The sequence below is a fragment of the Siphateles boraxobius genome, unplaced genomic scaffold, assembly GCF_051911475.1.
Source record: "Siphateles boraxobius isolate OS27281-9 unplaced genomic scaffold, OSU_SipBor_1 77, whole genome shotgun sequence".
NCBI classification, from domain to species: Eukaryota; Metazoa; Chordata; class Actinopteri; order Cypriniformes; family Leuciscidae; genus Siphateles; species Siphateles boraxobius.
The window spans coordinates 1,196,725-1,211,150 of record NW_027509205.1 but is presented as its reverse complement, the minus strand read 5'-3'; the positions used below and the strand labels follow the sequence as shown (position 1 = coordinate 1,211,150).

At 38.5% G+C, this 14,426-nt stretch overlaps 11 non-coding genes across 11 annotated transcripts; 6 read left to right on the top strand and 5 right to left on the bottom strand.

Moving 5' to 3' along the window:
- Positions 1-48: 48 nt before the first annotated feature.
- Positions 49-120, bottom strand: trnae-cuc (transfer RNA glutamic acid (anticodon CUC)). The gene has a single exon. It is a non-coding gene; the product is annotated as a tRNA-Glu (tRNA).
- A 3,296-nt stretch (positions 121-3,416) lies between these two features.
- trnae-uuc (transfer RNA glutamic acid (anticodon UUC)) lies at positions 3,417-3,488 on the top strand. The gene has a single exon. It is a non-coding gene; the product is annotated as a tRNA-Glu (tRNA).
- Positions 3,489-3,607: 119 nt separating this feature from the next.
- Positions 3,608-3,694, top strand: trnay-gua (transfer RNA tyrosine (anticodon GUA)). Its single transcript is given in 2 exon segments — positions 3,608-3,644; positions 3,659-3,694. It is a non-coding gene; the product is annotated as a tRNA-Tyr (tRNA).
- Positions 3,695-3,809: 115 nt separating this feature from the next.
- trnae-cuc (transfer RNA glutamic acid (anticodon CUC)) lies at positions 3,810-3,881 on the bottom strand. The gene has a single exon. It is a non-coding gene; the product is annotated as a tRNA-Glu (tRNA).
- A 3,296-nt stretch (positions 3,882-7,177) lies between these two features.
- Positions 7,178-7,249, top strand: trnae-uuc (transfer RNA glutamic acid (anticodon UUC)). Its single transcript has one exon. It is a non-coding gene; the product is annotated as a tRNA-Glu (tRNA).
- Positions 7,250-7,368: 119 nt separating this feature from the next.
- On the top strand, positions 7,369-7,455 carry trnay-gua (transfer RNA tyrosine (anticodon GUA)). The gene is given in 2 exon segments: positions 7,369-7,405; positions 7,420-7,455. It is a non-coding gene; the product is annotated as a tRNA-Tyr (tRNA).
- Positions 7,456-7,570: 115 nt separating this feature from the next.
- trnae-cuc (transfer RNA glutamic acid (anticodon CUC)) lies at positions 7,571-7,642 on the bottom strand. The gene has a single exon. It is a non-coding gene; the product is annotated as a tRNA-Glu (tRNA).
- A 2,504-nt stretch (positions 7,643-10,146) lies between these two features.
- On the top strand, positions 10,147-10,233 carry trnay-gua (transfer RNA tyrosine (anticodon GUA)). The gene is given in 2 exon segments: positions 10,147-10,183; positions 10,198-10,233. It is a non-coding gene; the product is annotated as a tRNA-Tyr (tRNA).
- A 115-nt stretch (positions 10,234-10,348) lies between these two features.
- Positions 10,349-10,420, bottom strand: trnae-cuc (transfer RNA glutamic acid (anticodon CUC)). Its single transcript has one exon. It is a non-coding gene; the product is annotated as a tRNA-Glu (tRNA).
- Positions 10,421-12,926: 2,506 nt separating this feature from the next.
- On the top strand, positions 12,927-13,013 carry trnay-gua (transfer RNA tyrosine (anticodon GUA)). The gene is given in 2 exon segments: positions 12,927-12,963; positions 12,978-13,013. It is a non-coding gene; the product is annotated as a tRNA-Tyr (tRNA).
- A 115-nt stretch (positions 13,014-13,128) lies between these two features.
- trnae-cuc (transfer RNA glutamic acid (anticodon CUC)) lies at positions 13,129-13,200 on the bottom strand. Its single transcript has one exon. It is a non-coding gene; the product is annotated as a tRNA-Glu (tRNA).
- Positions 13,201-14,426: the final 1,226 nt, after the last annotated feature.

Sequence of the window (14,426 nt, the reverse complement as noted above, 5' to 3'; positions counted from 1 at the left end):
TATTTCGCCATTTTACAATCACGGCCGCCGGTGGTGGGCAAAAACTCATTCCCTGACCGGGAATCGAACCCGGGCCGCGGCGGTGAGAGCGCCGAATCCTAACCACTAGACCACCAGGGAAAGTCTGCTGACGACTTGCCCTCAAGCCTGGCTGTGGCCTTTACCCGATTTTGCAGCAAGACCACTAATACTTGTATTTTACTCCAGGAGAGGAGACGTCACCGACCCTGGCAAACTGACAAACTGTCACAGACTGTGTAGGAATATCCTAACAACACCACAACTTGCCATGAAAACAAAAACAATAAGATCGCCAACCTGCATCTCGAAGGTTTTTAAAGCAGTTTTTTGCAGACGTCTGTGGCCCTGGATCCCAGTTCTTCCACTGAGAAACTGTCACAGGCTCTGTAGTAATATCCTAACAACACCACAACTTAACATGTATTTTATTTTATTTCCTTTATTTTTCCAGGAAGGTCCCATTGAGATTAAAAGAAATCCCTTCCTCCAGGGAGTCCTGGCCAAGATGGCCACACTACAAATCACACACAAACACATATAAAACATTCCAGAAAGTCAGGGCACAACATTCATCATAAATCAAGTAAAACAACAGCATGATTCAATCATTGTATGCTGCAGTAAAAAATTTTAATACATTCAAAGGAGGAATTGTTTCAGGAGGGACAGTAGCTTCAAATTCATTCCACAGCCATGGAGCATAGTAGGAGAAAGATGATTTACCATGCTCTGAATGTACCCTAGGTACTACTAATTTAATCCCATTAGATGATCTAGTGCTATAGTTCTTTCTACATAAACATAGAAGACTAGTAATGTAATTTGGAAGTCTACCCATCAATGTCTTTACAATAAATTCTAACATATGGGATTTCCTTCTTTGATATAAAGAGGACCAACCCAAATAGTTGTGCAGCAAACAATGATGAGTACGTGAACAAGAATTTGTTATAAAACGCAGTGCAGCATGATAAACGCCATCCAGCCTTTTCAATAAATATGTAGACGCATGCATGTAAACAACATCACCATAGTCTAAAATAGGTAAAATAGTACTCTGTATTATTCTCTTTCTAGCTATAAAGGAAAAACATTTTTTTTCCCGAAAAAGAAAACCCAGTCTTGGTTTAAGCCTTTTCACCAAGTAATTAATGTGAACATCAAAGGCTAACTTCTCATCGAGCCATATTCCTACATATTTATAAGTTGGTACTCTTTCTATATGTAAACCCTCAACAGTCAGAATAGGCATAACAGTAGACATAGAACGGCTACGTGTAAAAAGAATATACTTCGTTTTATTTACATTTAAAACTAATTTTAGTTTCAACAAAGTAAGCTGAAAAGTATAAAAAGAATCCTTAAGAATTTCAATAGCCTGAGACACAGAGGATGCAGTGGAGTAAATAATTGTATCGTCAGCATAAAAATGTAGCTTTGCGGATTGTATTCTCTGCCCCAATTCATTAATAAAAATAGAAAAAAGAAATGGTGCCAATAAAGAACCTTGCGGGACACCCTTCCTGACTATTACCATGGATGAGGTGTAATTATCTACAGCAACACATTGAGTTCTATCCGATAAATAATTTTTAAACCAACTCACAGCCGAATTATCGAGGCCAACACTTTTAAGCCTCCGTAACAGTAAAACATGATCCACTAAGTCAAACGCTTTTGTCAAATAAAAAAATAAGGCAGCACAATGTTGTCTATTATCGAGAGCAGTAATTAAATCATGTAGTAGCTGTTATCGTACTATGGCCCGCTCTAAATCCTGACTGAAATGCGTTGTAAATATCATGACTAAGTAGATATTCTTTCATTTGATCATTTATAATAGATTCAAAAACTTTTGCTAAAACCGGTAATTTAGAAATCGGACGATAATTATTCAAATCGGAAGGATCGCCTCCTTTTAATAAAGGCATAACCATAGCCGATTTCCAAGATGGTGGAATTACATTAGTGGATTGAGACTCAAATTAAAAATCGATGCAATAGGTTCGGCAATAATATCTGCTGACAATTTTTAAAAAATTGGTTCAATTTGGTCAGACCCACCTGATTTCTTACAGTCTAAATTTCGGAGTAGTTTACGAACTTGGGACGGCAATACAGGGGCAAAAGAAAATAAATCTGATTCACTATTAGTCAACTCATCAGTTCTCTGTTCATCAAGGACCAAGGAATTGTCTGTTATCAAACCAGCTGAAATAAAATTACTATTAAACGTATTAACAATATCAGCCTTGTCTGTAATCAATCTTTGATTCAATTTTAAAACTTTTGGAAGATTAGTGGATGTATTTGATCCTATAAAAGATTTCGTTAATTTCCAAAATTTAGAAGGACAATTCATGTTATCATTAATCAGGTTTAAATAATACTGACTCTTCGAACTTTATATTAATTTTGTACACTTATTTCGTAATAATCTATATTGAGACCAGTCCTCCTCACCATTTGTTTTCTTTGCTTTAGACCAAGCCACGTTTCTTTGCTTAATAAGATTAGAGACGGATTGATTGAACCAAATATTATTTCTACCTCTCACCCGAAATCTACGTAAAGGAGCATGTTTATCACAAATTTCTAGAAAGATAGATTTGAAATAATCCCAAGCATCAACCACATCAGGTATAATTGAAACCAACTGTAAATCACTATTATATAGATCATGCAAAAAAGCCTGTACATTAAAATTTTTAAATTGACGTTTAAGATTTGAATTGAGAATTGAGATCCCCAACATGTGAGGCCTCCATCTTGAAGGTTTTTGTAGCAGGCCCCTCATCTGACCCCTTCCTGATGTTGGGTCCAGGTCTGTTAATAGCATGAGAAAAAGTAGATGTCATCACAGGCCTCTGCCCAGTCGAAAACCAACAGGTGGCGTGTAAGCTCACGGACACCTGATCAGGGGGCCAGTGGTGCAATGGATAAAGCGTCTGACTACGGATCAGAAGATTCTAGGTTCGACTCCTGGCTGGCTCGCTCTGCCTCGTTTACTATGCTGTCAGCCCTTAGCCGTTTTATTAACCCATAGTTTTTGTTATTATTATTATTGGATTGATTGAGAAATATTAAAAATTGACAGTCCAACAATAGGCTGCTTTGTCAGTAGGATAACGGTTACCATACAATACTATGCGTCTTTTAAAATGCATTGCATGAGTACTGTCACAAGGACATTGCTTTACGACCAGTTTGTACTGTCTATTATACCATCGCAAGAATGGGAGGAAACTGAGCCCCTCATGAGGCAAATGAGAGCTCCCTCTGTTGAGCCTGATGAAATTGAATTCAGTAAACAATCCCTTCGGATCATTCCCATGTTCTTAAAGGGGACGGTCACACACTAGAAGTAAAAGGGTCTGCTCCAGGCATAAGGAAGATCCCATATGGTCTAGCGGTCAGGATTCCTGGTTTTCACCCAGGCGGCCCGGGTTCGACTCCCGGTATGGGAAGATCGGGTTGTCTTTGCACCACTTAATCGAAACAACCAGCATGTATCTCTGTAGCAGTTTTAGCCAGTGGCGGAGATTAAGCAACCTGATATGTTGAGGTTCTGTCCCCAATCAGTGTGCCTTCGATAGCTCAGCTGGAAGAGCGGAGGACTGTAGGTGGCAAGTTGGCAATCCTTAGGTCGCTGGTTCAACTCCGGCTCGAAGGAGTTCTTTTTCACACATAAACTTTTCCTTGGCCCTGCTTCTCGACGAGGGTGTTAGCGCTTGAGTTCGTATTTCGCCATTTTACAATCACGGCCGCCGGTGGTGGGCAAAAACTCATTCCCTGACCGGGAATCGAACCCGGGCCGCGGCGGTGAGAGCGCCGAATCCTAACCACTAGACCACCAGGGAAAGTCTGCTGACGACTTGCCCTCAAGCCTGGCTGTGGCCTTTACCCGATTTTGCAGCAAGACCACTAATACTTGTATTTTACTCCAGGAGAGGAGACGTCACCGACCCTGGCAAACTGACAAACTGTCACAGACTGTGTAGGAATATCCTAACAACACCACAACTTGCCATGAAAACAAAAACAATAAGATCGCCAACCTGCATCTCGAAGGTTTTTAAAGCAGTTTTTTGCAGACGTCTGTGGCCCTGGATCCCAGTTCTTCCACTGAGAAACTGTCACAGGCTCTGTAGTAATATCCTAACAACACCACAACTTAACATGTATTTTATTTTATTTCCTTTATTTTTCCAGGAAGGTCCCATTGAGATTAAAAGAAATCCCTTCCTCCAGGGAGTCCTGGCCAAGATGGCCACACTACAAATCACACACAAACACATATAAAACATTCCAGAAAGTCAGGGCACAACATTCATCATAAATCAAGTAAAACAACAGCATGATTCAATCATTGTATGCTGCAGTAAAAAATTTTAATACATTCAAAGGAGGAATTGTTTCAGGAGGGACAGTAGCTTCAAATTCATTCCACAGCCATGGAGCATAGTAGGAGAAAGATGATTTACCATGCTCTGAATGTACCCTAGGTACTACTAATTTAATCCCATTAGATGATCTAGTGCTATAGTTCTTTCTACATAAACATAGAAGACTAGTAATGTAATTTGGAAGTCTACCCATCAATGTCTTTACAATAAATTCTAACATATGGGATTTCCTTCTTTGATATAAAGAGGACCAACCCAAATAGTTGTGCAGCAAACAATGATGAGTACGTGAACAAGAATTTGTTATAAAACGCAGTGCAGCATGATAAACGCCATCCAGCCTTTTCAATAAATATGTAGACGCATGCATGTAAACAACATCACCATAGTCTAAAATAGGTAAAATAGTACTCTGTATTATTCTCTTTCTAGCTATAAAGGAAAAACATTTTTTTTCCCGAAAAAGAAAACCCAGTCTTGGTTTAAGCCTTTTCACCAAGTAATTAATGTGAACATCAAAGGCTAACTTCTCATCGAGCCATATTCCTACATATTTATAAGTTGGTACTCTTTCTATATGTAAACCCTCAATAGTCAGAATAGGCATAACAGTAGACATAGAACGGCTACGTGTAAAAAGAATATACTTCGTTTTATTTACATTTAAAACTAATTTTAGTTTCAACAAAGTAAGCTGAAAAGTATAAAAAGAATCCTTAAGAATTTCAATAGCCTGAGACACAGAGGATGCAGTGGAGTAAATAATTGTATCGTCAGCATAAAAATGTAGCTTTGCGGATTGTATTCTCTGCCCCAATTCATTAATAAAAATAGAAAAAAGAAATGGTGCCAATAAAGAACCTTGCGGGACACCCTTCCTGACTATTACCATGGATGAGGTGTAATTATCTACAGCAACACATTGAGTTCTATCCGATAAATAATTTTTAAACCAACTCACAGCCGAATTATCGAGGCCAACACTTTTAAGCCTCCGTAACAGTAAAACATGATCCACTAAGTCAAACGCTTTTGTCAAATAAAAAAATAAGGCAGCACAATGTTGTCTATTATCGAGAGCAGTAATTAAATCATGTAGTAGCTGTTATCGTACTATGGCCCGCTCTAAATCCTGACTGAAATGCGTTGTAAATATCATGACTAAGTAGATATTCTTTCATTTGATCATTTATAATAGATTCAAAAACTTTTGCTAAAACCGGTAATTTAGAAATCGGACGATAATTATTCAAATCGGAAGGATCGCCTCCTTTTAATAAAGGCATAACCATAGCCGATTTCCAAGATGGTGGAATTACATTAGTGGATTGAGACTCAAATTAAAAATCGATGCAATAGGTTCGGCAATAATATCTGCTGACAATTTTTAAAAAATTGGTTCAATTTGGTCAGACCCACCTGATTTCTTACAGTCTAAATTTCGGAGTAGTTTACGAACTTGGGACGGCAATACAGGGGCAAAAGAAAATAAATCTGATTCACTATTAGTCAACTCATCAGTTCTCTGTTCATCAAGGACCAAGGAATTGTCTGTTATCAAACCAGCTGAAATAAAATTACTATTAAACGTATTAACAATATCAGCCTTGTCTGTAATCAATCTTTGATTCAATTTTAAAACTTTTGGAAGATTAGTGGATGTATTTGATCCTATAAAAGATTTCGTTAATTTCCAAAATTTAGAAGGACAATTCATGTTATCATTAATCAGGTTTAAATAATACTGACTCTTCGAACTTTATATTAATTTTGTACACTTATTTCGTAATAATCTATATTGAGACCAGTCCTCCTCACCATTTGTTTTCTTTGCTTTAGACCAAGCCACGTTTCTTTGCTTAATAAGATTAGAGACGGATTGATTGAACCAAATATTATTTCTACCTCTCACCCGAAATCTACGTAAAGGAGCATGTTTATCACAAATTTCTAGAAAGATAGATTTGAAATAATCCCAAGCATCAACCACATCAGGTATAATTGAAACCAACTGTAAATCACTATTATATAGATCATGCAAAAAAGCCTGTACATTAAAATTTTTAAATTGACGTTTAAGATTTGAATTGAGAATTGAGATCCCCAACATGTGAGGCCTCCATCTTGAAGGTTTTTGTAGCAGGCCCCTCATCTGACCCCTTCCTGATGTTGGGTCCAGGTCTGTTAATAGCATGAGAAAAAGTAGATGTCATCACAGGCCTCTGCCCAGTCGAAAACCAACAGGTGGCGTGTAAGCTCACGGACACCTGATCAGGGGGCCAGTGGTGCAATGGATAAAGCGTCTGACTACGGATCAGAAGATTCTAGGTTCGACTCCTGGCTGGCTCGCTCTGCCTCGTTTACTATGCTGTCAGCCCTTAGCCGTTTTATTAACCCATAGTTTTTGTTATTATTATTATTGGATTGATTGAGAAATATTAAAAATTGACAGTCCAACAATAGGCTGCTTTGTCAGTAGGATAACGGTTACCATACAATACTATGCGTCTTTTAAAATGCATTGCATGAGTACTGTCACAAGGACATTGCTTTACGACCAGTTTGTACTGTCTATTATACCATCGCAAGAATGGGAGGAAACTGAGCCCCTCATGAGGCAAATGAGAGCTCCCTCTGTTGAGCCTGATGAAATTGAATTCAGTAAACAATCCCTTCGGATCATTCCCATGTTCTTAAAGGGGACGGTCACACACTAGAAGTAAAAGGGTCTGCTCCAGGCATAAGGAAGATCCCATATGGTCTAGCGGTCAGGATTCCTGGTTTTCACCCAGGCGGCCCGGGTTCGACTCCCGGTATGGGAAGATCGGGTTGTCTTTGCATCACTTAATCGAAACAACCAGCATGTATGTCTGTAGCAGTTTTAGCCAGTGGCGGAGATTCAGCAACCTGATATGTTGAGATTCTGTCCCCAATCAGTGTGCCTTCGATAGCTCAGCTGGAAGAGCGGAGGACTGTAGGTGGCAAGTTGGCAATCCTTAGGTCGCTGGTTCAACTCCGGCTCGAAGGAGTTCTTTTTCACACATAAACTTTTCCTTGGCCCTGCTTCTCGACGAGGGTGTTAGCGCTTGAGTTCGTATTTCGCCATTTTACAATCACGGCCGCCGGTGGTGGGCAAAAACTCATTCCCTGACCGGGAATCGAACCCGGGCCGCGGCGGTGAGAGCGCCGAATCCTAACCACTAGACCACCAGGGAAAGTCTGCTGACGACTTGCCCTCAAGCCTGGCTGTGGCCTTTACCCGATTTTGCAGCAAGACCACTAATACTTGTATTTTACTCCAGGAGAGGAGACGTCACCGACCCTGGCAAACTGACAAACTGTCACAGACTCTGTAGGAATATCCTAACAACACCACAACTTGCCATGAAAACAAAAACAATAAGATCGCCAACCTGCATCTCGAAGGTTTTTAAAGCAGTTTTTTGCAGACGTCTGTGGCCCTGGATCCCAGTTCTTCCACTGAGAAACTGTCACAGGCTCTGTAGTAATATCCTAACAACACCACAACTTAACATGTATTTTATTTTATTTCCTTTATTTTTCCAGGAAGGTCCCATTGAGATTAAAAGAAATCCCTTCCTCCAGGGAGTCCTGGCCAAGATGGCCACACTACAAATCACACACAAACACATATAAAACATTCCAGAAAGTCAGGGCACAACATTCATCATAAATCAAGTAAAACAACAGCATGATTCAATCATTGTATGCTGCAGTAAAAATTTTTAATACATTCAAAGGAGGAATTGTTTCAGGAGGGACAGTAGCTTGAAATTCATTCCACAGCCATGGAGCATAGTAGGAGAAAGATGATTTACCATGCTCTGAATGTACCCTAGGTACTACTAATTTAATCCCATTAGATGATCTAGTGCTATAGTTCTTTCTACATAAACATAGAAGACTAGTAATGTAATTTGGAAGTCTACCCATCAATGTCTTTACAATAAATTCTAACATATGGGATTTCCTTCTTTGATATAAAGAGGACCAACCCAAATAGTTGTGCAGCAAACAATGATGAGTACGTGAACAAGAATTTGTTATAAAACGCAGTGCAGCATGATAAACGCCATCCAGCCTTTTCAATAAATATTTAGACGCATGCATGTAAACAACATCACCATAGTCTAAAATAGGTAAAATAGTACTCTGTATTATTCTCTTTCTAGCTATAAAGGAAAAACATTTTTTTTCCCGAAAAAGAAAACCCAGTCTTGGTTTAAGCCTTTTCACCAAGTAATTAATGTGAACATCAAAGGCTAACTTCTCATCGAGCCATATTCCTACATATTTATAAGTTGGTACTCTTTCTATATGTAAACCCTCAATAGTCAGAATAGGCATAACAGTAGACATAGAACGGCTACGTGTAAAAAGAATATACTTCGTTTTATTTACATTTAAAACTAATTTTAGTTTCAACAAAGTAAGCTGAAAAGTATAAAAAGAATCCTTAAGAATTTCAATAGCCTGAGACACAGAGGATGCAGTGGAGTAAATAATTGTATCGTCAGCATAAAAATGTAGCTTTGCGGATTGTATTCTCTGCCCCAATTCATTAATAAAAATAGAAAAAAGAAATGGTGCCAATAAAGAACCTTGCGGGACACCCTTCCTGACTATTACCATGGATGAGGTGTAATTATCTACAGCAACACATTGAGTTCTATCCGATAAATAATTTTTAAACCAACTCACAGCCGAATTATCGAGGCCAACACTTTTAAGCCTCCGTAACAGTAAAACATGATCCACTAAGTCAAACGCTTTTGTCAAATAAAAAAATAAGGCAGCACAATGTTGTCTATTATCGAGAGCAGTAATTAAATCATGTAGTAGCTGTTATCGTACTATGGCCCGCTCTAAATCCTGACTGAAATGCGTTGTAAATATCATGACTAAGTAGATATTCTTTCATTTGATCATTTATAATAGATTCAAAAACTTTTGCTAAAACCGGTAATTTAGAAATCGGACGATAATTATTCAAATCGGAAGGATCGCCTCCTTTTAATAAAGGCATAACCATAGCCGATTTCCAAGATGGTGGAATTACATTAGTGGATAGACTCAAATTAAAAATCGATGCAATAGGTTCGGCAATAATATCTGCTGACAATTTTTAAAAAATTGGTTCAATTTGGTCAGACCCACCTGATTTCTTACAGTCTAAATTTCGGAGTAGTTTACGAACTTGGGACGGCAATACAGGGGCAAAAGAAAATAAATCTGATTCACTATTAGTCAACTCATCAGTTCTCTGTTCATCAAGGACCAAGGAATTGTCTGTTATCAAACCAGCTGAAATAAAATTACTATTAAACGTATTAACAATATCAGCCTTGTCTGTAATCAATCTTTGATTCAATTTTAAAACTTTTGGAAGATTAGTGGATGTATTTGATCCTATAAAAGATTTCGTTAATTTCCAAAATTTAGAAGGACAATTCATGTTATCATTAATCAGGTTTAAATAATACTGACTCTTCGAACTTTATATTAATTTTGTACACTTATTTCGTAATAATCTATATTGAGACCAGTCCTCCTCACCATTTGTTTTCTTTGCTTTAGACCAAGCCACGTTTCTTTGCTTAATAAGATTAGAGACGGATTGATTGAACCAAATATTATTTCTACCTCTCACCCGAAATCAGCAACCTGATATGTTGAGGTTCTGTCCCCAATCAGTGTGCCTTCGATAGCTCAGTTGGAAGAGCGGAGGACTGTAGGTGGCAAGTTGGCAATCCTTAGGTCGCTGGTTCAACTCCGGCTCGAAGGAGTTCTTTTTCACACATAAACTTTTCCTTGGCCCTGCTTCTCGACGAGGGTGTTAGCGCTTGAGTTCGTATTTCGCCATTTTACAATCACGGCCGCCGGTGGTGGGCAAAAACTCATTCCCTGACCGGGAATCGAACCCGGGCCGCGGCGGTGAGAGCGCCGAATCCTAACCACTAGACCACCAGGGAAAGTCTGCTGACGACTTGCCCTCAAGCCTGGCTGTGGCCTTTACCCGATTTTGCAGCAAGACCACTAATACTTGTATTTTACTCCAGGAGAGGAGACGTCACCGACCCTGGCAAACTGACAAACTGTCACAGACTCTGTAGGAATATCCTAACAACACCACAACTTGCCATGAAAACAAAAACAATAAGATCGCCAACCTGCATCTCGAAGGTTTTTAAAGCAGTTTTTTGCAGACGTCTGTGGCCCGGGATCCCAGTTCTTCCACTGAGAAACTGTCACAGGCTCTGTAGTAATATCCTAACAACACCACAACTTAACATGTATTTTATTTTATTTCCTTTATTTTTCCAGGAAGGTCCCATTGAGATTAAAAGAAATCCCTTCCTCCAGGGAGTCCTGGCCAAGATGGCCACACTACAAATCACACACAAACACATATAAAACATTCCAGAAAGTCAGGGCACAACATTCATCATAAATCAAGTAAAACAACAGCATGATTCAATCATTGTATGCTGCAGTAAAAATTTTTAATACATTCAAAGGAGGAATTGTTTCAGGAGGGACAGTAGCTTGAAATTCATTCCACAGCCATGGAGCATAGTAGGAGAAAGATGATTTACCATGCTCTGAATGTACCCTAGGTACTACTAATTTAATCCCATTAGATGATCTAGTGCTATAGTTCTTTCTACATAAACATAGAAGACTAGTAATGTAATTTGGAAGTCTACCCATCAATGTCTTTACAATAAATTCTAACATATGGGATTTCCTTCTTTGATATAAAGAGGACCAACCCAAATAGTTGTGCAGCAAACAATGATGAGTACGTGAACAAGAATTTGTTATAAAACGCAGTGCAGCATGATAAACGCCATCCAGCCTTTTCAATAAATATGTAGACGCATGCATGTAAACAACATCACCATAGTCTAAAATAGGTAAAATAGTACTCTGTATTATTCTCTTTCTAGCTATAAAGGAAAAACATTTTTTTTCCCGAAAAAGAAAACCCAGTCTTGGTTTAAGCCTTTTCACCAAGTAATTAATGTGAACATCAAAGGCTAACTTCTCATCGAGCCATATTCCTACATATTTATAAGTTGGTACTCTTTCTATATGTAAACCCTCAATAGTCAGAATAGGCATAACAGTAGACATAGAACGGCTACGTGTAAAAAGAATATACTTCGTTTTATTTACATTTAAAACTAATTTTAGTTTCAACAAAGTAAGCTGAAAAGTATAAAAAGAATCCTTAAGAATTTCAATAGCCTGAGACACAGAGGATGCAGTGGAGTAAATAATTGTATCGTCAGCATAAAAATGTAGCTTTGCGGATTGTATTCTCTGCCCCAATTCATTAATAAAAATAGAAAAAAGAAATGGTGCCAATAAAGAACCTTGCGGGACACCCTTCCTGACTATTACCATGGATGAGGTGTAATTATCTACAGCAACACATTGAGTTCTATCCGATAAATAATTTTTAAACCAACTCACAGCCGAATTATCGAGGCCAACACTTTTAAGCCTCCGTAACAGTAAAACATGATCCACTAAGTCAAACGCTTTTGTCAAATAAAAAAATAAGGCAGCACAATGTTGTCTATTATCGAGAGCAGTAATTAAATCATGTAGTAGCTGTTATCGTACTATGGCCCGCTCTAAATCCTGACTGAAATGCGTTGTAAATATCATGACTAAGTAGATATTCTTTCATTTGATCATTTATAATAGATTCAAAAACTTTTGCTAAAACCGGTAATTTAGAAATCGGACGATAATTATTCAAATCGGAAGGATCGCCTCCTTTTAATAAAGGCATAACCATAGCCGATTTCCAAGATGGTGGAATTACATTAGTGGATTGAGACTCAAATTAAAAATCGATGCAATAGGTTCGGCAATAATATCTGCTGACAATTTTTAAAAAATTGGTTCAATTTGGTCAGACCCACCTGATTTCTTACAGTCTAAATTTCGGAGTAGTTTACGAACTTGGGACGGCAATACAGGGGCAAAAGAAAATAAATCTGATTCACTATTAGTCAACTCATCAGTTCTCTGTTCATCAAGGACCAAGGAATTGTCTGTTATCAAACCAGCTGAAATAAAATTACTATTAAACGTATTAACAATATCAGCCTTGTCTGTAATCAATCTTTGATTCAATTTTAAAACTTTTGGAAGATTAGTGGATGTATTTGATCCTATAAAAGATTTCGTTAATTTCCAAAATTTAGAAGGACAATTCATGTTATCATTAATCAGGTTTAAATAATACTGACTCTTCGAACTTTATATTAATTTTGTACACTTATTTCGTAATAATCTATATTGAGACCAGTCCTCCTCACCATTTGTTTTCTTTGCTTTAGACCAAGCCACGTTTCTTTGCTTAATAAGATTAGAGACGGATTGATTGAACCAAATATTATTTCTACCTCTCACCCGAAATCAGCAACCTGATATGTTGAGGTTCTGTCCCCAATCAGTGTGCCTTCGATAGCTCAGTTGGAAGAGCGGAGGACTGTAGGTGGCAAGTTGGCAATCCTTAGGTCGCTGGTTCAACTCCGGCTCGAAGGAGTTCTTTTTCACACATAAACTTTTCCTTGGCCCTGCTTCTCGACGAGGGTGTTAGCGCTTGAGTTCGTATTTCGCCATTTTACAATCACGGCCGCCGGTGGTGGGCAAAAACTCATTCCCTGACCGGGAATCGAACCCGGGCCGCGGCGGTGAGAGCGCCGAATCCTAACCACTAGACCACCAGGGAAAGTCTGCTGACGACTTGCCCTCAAGCCTGGCTGTGGCCTTTACCCGATTTTGCAGCAAGACCACTAATACTTGTATTTTACTCCAGGAGAGGAGACGTCACCGACCCTGGCAAACTGACAAACTGTCACAGACTCTGTAGGAATATCCTAACAACACCACAACTTGCCATGAAAACAAAAACAATAAGATCGCCAACCTGCATCTCGAAGGTTTTTAAAGCAGTTTTTTGCAGACGTCTGTGGCCCTGGATCCCAGTTCTTCCACTGAGAAACTGTCACAGGCTCTGTAGTAATATCCTAACAACACCACAACTTAACATGTATTTTATTTTATTTCCTTTATTTTTCCAGGAAGGTCCCATTGAGATTAAAAGAAATCCCTTCCTCCAGGGAGTCCTGGCCAAGATGGCCACACTACAAATCACACACAAACACATATAAAACATTCCAGAAAGTCAGGGCACAACATTCATCATAAATCAAGTAAAACAACAGCATGATTCAATCATTGTATGCTGCAGTAAAAATTTTTAATACATTCAAAGGAGGAATTGTTTCAGGAGGGACAGTAGCTTGAAATTCATTCCACAGCCATGGAGCATAGTAGGAGAAAGATGATTTACCATGCTCTGAATGTACCCTAGGTACTACTAATTTAATCCCATTAGATGATCTAGTGCTATAGTTCTTTCTACATAAACATAGAAGACTAGTAATGTAATTTGGAAGTCTACCCATCAATGTCTTTACAATAAATTCTAACATATGGGATTTCCTTCTTTGATATAAAGAGGACCAACCCAAATAGTTGTGCAGCAAACAATGATGAGTACGTGAACAAGAATTTGTTATAAAACGCAGTGCAGCATGATTCTACTCTTAGAAATCTACGTAAAGGAGCATGTTTATCACAAATTTCTAGAAAGATAGATTTGAAATAATCCCAAGCATCAACCACATCAGGTATAATTGAAACCAACTGTAAATCACTATTATATAGATCATGCAAAAAAGCCTGTACATTAAAATTTTTAAATTGACGTTTAAGATTTGAATTGAGAATTGAGATCCCCAACATGTGAGGCCTCCATCTTGAAGGTTTTTGTAGCAGGCCCCTCATCTGACCCCTTCCTGATGTTGGGTCCAGGTCTGTTAATAGCATGAGAAAAAGTAGATGTCATCACAGGCCTCTGCCCAGTCGAAAACCAACAGGTGGCGTGTAAGC